General features: G+C 40.5%; 1 protein-coding gene across 3 annotated transcripts in view; it reads right to left on the reverse strand.

Annotated features, from left to right (window-relative positions):
• Positions 1 to 4,672: 4,672 nt before the first annotated feature.
• LOC143027038 (DNA damage-inducible transcript 4 protein-like) overlaps positions 4,673 to 6,833 on the reverse strand; it is a 59,321-nt gene continuing 57,160 nt past the window's right edge. For all 3 annotated transcript variants that reach the window (XM_076187895.1, XM_076187896.1, XM_076187898.1), the window contains one exon: positions 4,673 to 6,833. This exon is cut by the window's right edge and continues 307 nt beyond it. The gene's annotated coding sequence lies outside the window, so the exon portion shown is untranslated.

Below are 6,833 nucleotides of genomic sequence, written 5' to 3' on the forward strand. Positions count from 1 at the left end.
AACACGTCATCAATTTGTTGTTTTTTCCTCCGATTTATGTATTTTGTTAATTTACTTTTGTTACACCCTGTATACAGAATGTGTTGGGTGGCAGTGGAAAGCACCTTCACCCTGGGAAAATAGTGTATTAAGTCACAATTCGATACATTTACTTCAATATACAAAAGCGTGTTTACACCTTGAAGGTTACTTCAACACTGAGACTCGCTTCACTACCAACTCAGATTTGGCGGCAAAACTCAGAGACGCGCGTGGGTTCGTTGGTGCTTACATACATTGTGAATAATTACAGTACAATAATTCAACAACTAATTTAATACACAATGACAAAATTAAAGGCTAACAATACACCCAATGGTTACAATAAATGGGGAAATTATACGTAGACCAACACAAGAATCCTACATTTATGTTAATTGGCTTTCCAGTCTTTTACACTATAGCATCTTTTTTATGAGTGTTACCCTTTCTTAATCCCCTTGTTGTTCCCACGCTCATAAACGTTTCATTTTTTTTTTTTTTGTACGCAGCGATACGAATTTGTCCACACACACATGAAGGAATTAGAACAACAACACGGAAAAATATCATAATCAACAATGCGACCATATAAACAAAAAATTCTCAAAAAACAAGCTTCGCACTCACGCCACCAGGTAACAGGAAAATAAAAAGATAATCTAGACAAAGCGAGACACAGAATCTAGTCCACCCTTCACCAGGAAAGACACAAAAATGTCTAAAGAAACTGGCCCTCCTAGTAGTACAAGCCTTGTTTAACATCCTCAACCCCTTCCAGCAGCCAATGGCATCCAGAGTATCAGGAAAAGAGCACATGTTATCCCCAACTTAAAACCAAACAGTCAAGTGACCCTGCATCTTCCAGATCTACAGTATCTCTTTCCTTTCAGACATATCCAAATTGAAAGATTGATCCTCAGATGAATCAAAACATACACAGTTTATCGACTCGACATGGATCAAGAAAAAGGCCACTCCATCACCACCACAACCACCACCACCATCATCACCGTCATAAGTTGGGACTATATACCGGAGAGTGCATTGCTTTAGTCACGCGTCGTCGGCAATCTCCACATTTTCTCAAAGCAAGCTCCCAAACAGACACTTTTCCCATTCCAAACAGCTTTCAGCAGGATCAGTCTGTTTGCCCCAGCCTCACGTTCTGTGAACATCAACTCTATCTCAACCAAAAGTTTGCTCTTCTTTTGGAGACAACCATGGGAATGAGATCACTCCGGACAATAATACAAAACCTCTTCACAGACTGACTTATGGGCTGAACCGGTGGCTGTGGTCGGTTTCCTGGGGCCGCGGATATCCTGCGAGAAATAACTAGGACACTGAATCGATTGCTTTGGCTAAACTCAGATTTTTTTTTTTCCGATATTTGTACTGTTTTACATTCTTCAGGCTCAGATGCCATGCAGGATCAATCATATGTGTCACTATCCAGCAAGGTTTATTTCCTGTAGGCTTGAGCAACCGGAATAGGCTTTAAATCTAAAATCACAACCTGAGTAGAGCCAACAACAGAACGATGTAGTAATATCCAATGTAGTTCATCTCCAAATCTCATGAGTTTTGTAGCTTAAGAGATGCACACTGCCTGTTCTCTCCTCTTTCTCAGCGGATCGGCCAAACATATGAATTGCTGTTCTTTGAAGTTTAGAAATATTGAGCCTTGTGGACATCCAACCCTGTATCACGATATAACAGAACCATTCAAATTCTCCTTCACTGTTCTTGTATTCACAAGCTTTTGTTAACAGAAATTTATTTTATCATAAGGGATCAATCAAGTAATTACCCTAGATTTCTCTTGTATAAGACCATGGCTACCAGGTATCTGGTACTGCCCGTCGGGTTGGTCCACATATCACAAAAGGAAATGATCTTGTACTGCTGTCTGGATATTGTGAGAGTAGAGCAATATAGGATGAGGTGTTTATTGTCTTCTGTGTGGTAATTGGATCAGGCCCAATTTGTGTTCGTGGCCTGGCCAATTCTGTGACGGTACTGCGTCAATACTTGGTGGTGTCCTGAACGCATCCGCACTAAAGTGATTCTCGCTTATTGAGGGAGTAATGTCTTGGTTAAGTTAAAGTCAAGGAGAGTTTGGTGGAATACTGAGTTTGGAAGTCTGCCTCAGAATAATCTGCATGTGTATGGGCTTCTATATAGACTAATACTGGTGACCCACTTTCGGAGAAGAATAAGCGAAGATATAGAGATCTGTATATTTCGATCACTTACTGTGAAGATATGCTGAAGAGGATCACAGTAAGTGATCGAAATATACAGATATCTATATCTTTGTTTATTCTTCTCCGAAAGTGGGCCACCAGTATTATTTTACAAATGTGCTACGACATAACTTTGTTCTATATAGACGTATTCTGAGGCACTGGTGGGAGGTTGTTATAGACGTTTGTATGATATAATTCTGTACTGTTTTTAGTTTCGTCAAGCTGGTTATGATTGTGGTGTAGCGGGAAGGATGAGTGGGTCTGAGGGGACTTATAAAGGAGGTACTGCTGTTGAAATGCTCTGTCTTGCAGCATTGCCTGAGACCCGAGCAAGTGTAGCTGGGACAGGAATAAACGCTCATCCATAAAGTAACGAAACGAGAGAGACATTTAACGAGTTTTTCGATACTCGTAGCTGTGGGAAGGATGTAGGGTGGGTATATTCTATGATTCGGCTACACCCCTTTATAAAGGTGAGAAGGCCTTTTAGTATATGTACGTACTATACATCGAAATATGTTAGATACTAAACAGCGAAATGTATATTAGCATCGTTCTGCTATATCATAGGTCAGATTCGGGTGTCCGCAATAGTAAATATCATAAAAATCATTAGAAAGTAGGTGCATTATGATATTCTCTTCTCTGAATAGTACTTATTCTCAGCTGTCAATAAAATACGGCCAGTGGCAATAAAGGGACCAACAAAAGAAAATTACGTCCTTAATGGATAGAGAAGAGGATATAAAACTCAAATTTGAGTTTTCGCAAGAGGCCTTGATACTGCAGTTAGCGCGGACCGTTTTGCAAATTTTTTGAGTATGCATAATGGTGGGTGTGTGACTGTTCTTCAGTGGAAGTGTTTTTTTTTTTTATTATTATTATTACTATTATTATTATTATTCTTTCGCGTTATCACCGAGTTTCTTCGTTTTTCCTCACGGAGTTCACTGACTTTTGGGGATGTGCCCTGCCCTTTGCGCGATGCCAGGAAACCGCACAGCGCGTGATAAAATTGTGAAAGTGATTGAACTACACAAATAGGGAAAAGATAATCGAGAAATAGCCAAGGCAACAGGTGTGACTGAGTGTATTGTGTCCCGACTCCTAACAAAATGACGCGCGGGTGGAGGGGTTGATACCGTACCCCTCTACAAAACATACCGGGGGCAAGGCCCTGAAGATTTCCCCGAAGGCGTTAAGGCTTGTAAAACGTCAATTGGACCTTAACCCTTCTACAACTGCAAAGGAATTGAAGGAAAAGAACCCTAAGCTTCTCGGTGACGTCTCCATCAGGACAATTCAGGAAAATATTCAGAAGCGGTTAAATTACTCGAAAAAGTAAGCACGTGTGAAGCCCCTCGTCACTGCGAAACAAAGGCGCCGCCGTGTCCAATTTGCCAAGGATCATAAAGACTGGGACCTTGTTCAGTGGCGTAAGGTCCCTTAGGCCGACGAAGCGACCTTTTGTATAAATAAGAGCAAGGGAACGAAGTTGTGGGAGTCTCCTACCGGGTCAGCGTGTGACCCACGTTTGATGGTGACGAGCGTTAAGCACCCACCCTATCTTACGGTGTGGGGCGCCCTTGACTATGGTGGTTTGGGTAACCTTATAATACTCCCTAAGGGCCAGACTGTCAACTCTGAGCGCTATATTAACCCTCTGCAGGAGACTTTAGAGGAGTGTTTCACGAAAACCGGGTGTGAGATCCTTCAGTAGGACGGCGCTCCCTGCCACACCTCAAGGGCGGCCAAAAGAGTGGCTCGGTGATAGTGAGGTCGACTACATAGAGGATTGGCCTGATCAGTCACCCGATATTTCCCCCATAGAAAACTTATGGGCTATCATGAAGTCACGGTTTCGTCAGGAGGACGCGTCTATAATTCCCAAGCCTGAGATAGCCATCTGGAAGGTGTGGGAGGAAATTCTTGCTTTCCACTGTCAGAATTTGGCCAGTTCTGTCCCCAAGAAACTCCAGCAGGTCATCAATGCTAAGGGCTTCCCCATCTGGAAGTAACATTGACGGCGTAAGTGTTTAATTATTTTTTGTAATTTTTCAAATACTTTGATCAAAATTTTTCTCGTATATTTTCCGAGTATGCAATACGATCTACGCTGATCATATAATTATGAAGAAGTACATGTAATGTGTCCGAGTGAAAATAGTTTCAGAACATTCTATTAAAGAGAAAGAATGATTTGTACAAAATGTATGAAATATGTTCATTATGCAGGCTATAAGCCAGTTGAAAGGTAGGGAAGGGACAATTGACTTTGTCAGGAGCCAGCACAGAAGCACAGATTGATCAGAATTCCATTTTCTTCTTGTATTTACCCCCTCAGTGGAGTAAAGCCATCAGGCGTCAGCCAGACTAAACACGGGGAGAGAGAAAAACAATAGTTAAAAAACAATGTCTCTTTATTTGCATTCGTGATGAAGACACCACAGATGATGCGATTATATTTACAAGTTGATGACGATGAAACTGTAACACGGAGCATTGAGCATTCTTATGGTATCATATACATATTTACATAAAAACTCTTTCCATACGAAAGGGCGACAAATCACTGATTCTCCTCAACAATTCACACGCTTTGGAGAGGCGGCTCAAATACCGCTAACACAGTAACCTTAAGTACAGTTCTAAAAACTGGTCAAACTAAGTTAACCCTGGCCATAGGTTCTTTTAAACTCTACAGAATACTTAAGCGGTAGCCAGCACAAAATATCTTAAGTGCCCTGATTGGGATACATAATTTTCGAAAGGTTAGTCTGAACAGAATACCTGTATAGTTTAGATAAGCATGTCCATTTCATACCATATTTCATGAACACCGTGAATGTAAACTGATTCCCAAATATCATTATTTGTTACTCCTGCAGTTGCCTTGTACTGACTACCACCTTTACATCTTGCTATGGATGCTGAAAGCCCTCTTTGTCAGCCTAAAATGAGTAATACGTGTAGTGGCACAGTGTAGCGGAATGTAGTTCACTCTAAAAGAACTCTGAAGGAATCCCATAACCGTATTCTTAAAATAAAATTTCAAGGCTTAATTTGGCACATCAGACAGGTGTATACATATAGAATACTACCTAGTGTTGTTAAAGTGCTTGGTCTCTTGCCTTGAAATTTAGTTTATGAAAACGGTCTTCTATATCTGAGGAATACAAGGGGAAATGTGTGAGTGTGTGGGCTGAGATGGAGGTAGATGAGGGTAGGAGTGGGGGTAGATATCCTCACACTTCCTCTTCTACACTGTATTCTGTTTCAGCGAGTCTTGAGAAAATTTAGACTCACCTCATGGCAAAACCTTCAGCTGACTAACTCTTCTCAGACCTGCTGAAACAAGAATTCTGTTTCTCTGTGATAGAAACCAGGTTGAGAATGTCCCTTCTTTCATTTATATCTACTGCAAATTAGTGATGCTTTTCTCATTTTATGAATAATTTTTTTCATAAACCCTTCGTTTCTGTATGTGTCCCTCGTGTTCTCTACTTTACTCGTCTTACAAAAAATATATGTAATTTTGTTTCTGAGTGTGATCCAGGCATTGTGCACTGCGTTAGCATAGATATATTTGGAGAATGGTCTAACCACACAAGTCTTTTCTCCAACATACTGATCACCCGAAAGCAAGTCACACAATCTACATGATACATCTTGGTTTGTGTTGAGTCACTGAATCCCTTGTTTTTCCTGAGGTTGCAAAATGTTTTGTGGTACAACACAAAAACTTTTATTTCAATACCAAAGAGACCTGTATTCCTCAACCAGTGGATTTCTTGCGCAAGTATAAATGAACAAGATGCATTATTTGCAACTACTCTAACTACTGCTTGAAAACAAGTGTAAGTTCTGGTTGGAAAAGGCACAATCAACGTGTGATCAACAAAAAATCAATGCCTGTTTTTTCACATTAAACAAATGTAGACAACGCCCTGTGGATTTGCAGCAATCTACGGGCGAGTTTGCATAGATCTGTCTGTTTTGTATCTTGTAACTTTAATCTGACCTACAAGCCTCTTAATGAGTAGTAGGGCATAATCCAATACACTACACTGCCGTGTCTCCATCAAAAAGGATTTAAGGCTTTACTGCATTGCCTTGTTATCCTCACGGTGGACACAGAACCACCAATATTCCGAGTTCTAAGACTACCGGAAGAGCTTTACGTTGTTCAAAGGCATTAAAAACCTCCTGACAAAACTCATTCACAAGGTACATGAACTTCTTTTCAATGAGCTCCACAATAATAAATTCAATTAATTCTTATTGACTTGGGTAAGTGGAAACCCCACAAAGAGGAAAACTCCAATCAGAATTAAACATGCAGTGATCTCTATCTAAAGGATCTTGCTGACAATGACATCCACGCATCATTGGGGAAATCTATAACTCTATCAAACCTCCCTATTATGAAGAACATCACCAAAGGAACCTCTGTAATATGAAAGACTAGAATAATCTGGAGTTCAATCAGATTACCCATTCCAAAATTAAAAAGCTATCGAAGCCTGACACCTACAGGCTGGACCTGTGCTATCTATCGAGGTA

The sequence above is a fragment of the Oratosquilla oratoria genome, chromosome 7 (genome assembly GCF_046742065.1).
Source record: "Oratosquilla oratoria isolate Oo_2021 chromosome 7, ASM4674206v1, whole genome shotgun sequence".
Taxonomy (NCBI): Eukaryota; Metazoa; Arthropoda; class Malacostraca; order Stomatopoda; family Squillidae; genus Oratosquilla; species Oratosquilla oratoria.